Source organism: Microtus ochrogaster, unplaced genomic scaffold (genome assembly GCF_000317375.1).
Source record: "Microtus ochrogaster isolate Prairie Vole_2 unplaced genomic scaffold, MicOch1.0 UNK43, whole genome shotgun sequence".
Classification (NCBI taxonomy): domain Eukaryota; kingdom Metazoa; phylum Chordata; class Mammalia; order Rodentia; family Cricetidae; genus Microtus; species Microtus ochrogaster.
Window position 1 is genome coordinate 1,975,103 of NW_004949141.1, and position 2,821 is coordinate 1,977,923.

Sequence of the window (2,821 nt, forward strand, 5' to 3'; positions counted from 1 at the left end):
CAGATGGTTGTGAGCCACCATGTGGTTGCTGGGAATTGAACTCAGGACCTCTGGAAGAGCAGTCAGTGCTCTTAACCTCTGAGCCATCTCTCCAGACCCTAATACCACTTCTCTTGGTTCATTTGCTCTAGTTCCCTTCTCCGAACTTGAGTACAGCCATGTGGGCCCCAATAATTAGAGATTATCTGATTTGAACTCAAATTCCCATGAAGCAGCCAGTGGACACTGTCTTATCACACTCTTGTTCAAGAATGGAGCGAGCGCACAGCGAAATGTACAAGCCAGAGGCACTTTATTATCAATTCAGAATTAACAACCCTCAAGGGGACAGAGCTACTTAAACCCGATTGCTACATCAGACTAAACAGGGTTGAGTGCTCATAGCTGGAGGATAGCCAAGACCTGCTGAGCTGTGGCAACACAACTCTCTCTCGGGAAGCCTTACAGCTCAAGAGCTCCCAAAGGACTCTGAGGTGCCAACCAAGAGCAATCCTGCCCGCAGCAAGTCCACAAGTTACCCACGGGGGCGGCAGGAGCAGGGGGCTAGAAAAGGAGGCGGGAAAGAATTCCCTTCTGCAGGTCAGCTGAGTGAGGAGTCTTGGAGGCAGAGGCAGGAATGAGCTCCCCAGCCTGAAGCTACTGGCAAAGTCTTGGAGACTGGCTTGAGGGAGCTTCCTGCCTGGGAAGAAGCCTCAGAAGAGTCTGTCCCCAGTGAGTCACTGCTGAGTGAGTCAGCATGGAGCTGGATTCTGATGTCTTCAGGCTTCTTTGCTGAAGAGAACAGGAGCATGTCAAACCAGGCTCCTGTGCCCTGAGATTTGCTCTTCCCCCATTAGCAGCTCCGTCTCTGCAGTCCTAGAATGTTGGAATTTAGGAAGGTGTCGGTGTGTCAGCTGAGCTCTGATTGGCTCATTGTGGGTATACAGATAAGGTGAAGAAATTGAACCAATCAGAGAAGAGCTATCAATCGTTGTCAGGGAAAGGAAAGAACCCTGAACCTACCAAAAGCTGCTGTAAATTCACATAGGTTCACCAGTCTCTGCAGAGGTAGGGAAACTTGTAGGAATGCCTTTGGTCTGGCTTTATCATGTGGTCTATTGGGCTTTATCTTACCACAGAGACACTTGCTCAACCATGTTCATTGCTGATCTATTCTTAATAGCCAGAAATGGGAAACAACCTAGATGTTCCTCAACAGAAAAATGGATGAAGAAAATGTGGTACATTTACACAATGTAGTATTAGTTAGCTGTACCCCCCCAAAAAAAGTCATTAGGAATTCATAGGCAAATGGATGGAACTAGAAAGAAAATCATACAGCGTGAGGTAACCCAGATGGATTAAAGACAAATGTGGTATGTACTCCTTTATTTATGGATATTAGCTATTAAGTCAATGATAACCAAGCTACAATTCACAGAATCACAGAGGGTAGATACAGAGTAAAGGGACCAGAGGGTACAGACAGATCTCCTTAGGAAACGGAAATAGGAAAGTAGATATGGATGGATGGGGAAGAGGGGCTGGAGGGGGGGAAGATCAAGTGGGGGAGAGAGGGGAAGAAAGAAATGAGGGTGAGAATACAGGGAGAAACAACTGAAATCAAGAGCCATTTGAGGGTAGTATGGAAACCAAATAGCGTAGAAGCTTCCTGAAATATATACATGTATGAAGGTGATCTAAATGAAATTGCCAAATAATGGGCAAGACAGAGTCCCAGGTGGGCATCTTATCACCAAATGAAGCTTCCAGAACCAGAACTGGGTTACATCTAACTGAGTTGTTGGCCAAAGGGGTCCCATGGGAATTACCAAACAACTCAGCCTGTTGCCAAGACTATAGGCTGCTCTCCATAAGCTGATAGTATGGGTCATTGCTGAAGACAGCGCCTTTGCAGCTGATTGAACACGAAGAAGTTGGGCTGGTGCTGCCACAGAGCCTTCACCCCTATGTTCCACTGTCTTTGGTACAGGAAGGCACTCTGAGGATTCTTGCTGCTGCTGTCCTAGGAATCAAGGGCTCACTTTTCTGAGGGGGCAGTGGAAGTGGAGGTATCACTAAAACCCCGGGACCTCTTGTTGTGTGGCCCCGACTCCTGTCTCCTGTGGAGGGACTTTCTTTTCTGGATTTTCCTTACCACTCTTCACACTAGGCAAGGCTTTGCCCAGTAGGCATCTGTCTGATTTGTGCAGTCTTCATGACGTTGAGTGACATGTGCGGACAGGTGGGGGAGGGAGAAACATTCCTGGCTGGGGGAATTAGGGCAGGAAGTGGTACCTGAATTCAGTGCTGGGTGATCTCTAAGCTTTAGACACTGAAAGTGGAGGCCTCGGCAGGCTGAGGAGGACCTGAACATCAAACATACTTACACCAGAACAACCAAGGGACCAAGAAGCTCAGGGTTTAGAGAGAACTGCCTGCGTAGGTCGCATCCTTACACATGGACCTGCAGGTCACTTCCTGGGCTGGTGGTCTTAGAGTCTCTCTTAGAATGATCTAACACCCCTGACGTCTGGGTTGCAGAGTGTTGCTAACACGGTGCTAGAGACTGAACCAGAGCTGGGTCTGTGGAGTTCCTAGACTCTAGGAGGCATTTTCCTGAAACTTTCTCTGTCCTTGCAGCAGGATCCAGGGGGGACCTGGGCCTTGCTACTCTGTTGTGCTGTTCTCTGCCTTCTGTTTGAGGGTTAGGGTGAGCTCATATCTCTGGTTTAGTCTGTACTTCCAGGAAGGCAGCTAGTGGGTAGATTGCTCCCACTGGTGAGTGTAGTTCTCTTGTGGAATTGCATGAGTTGGGGTTACCCCAGGTTCCAGGCTCTGG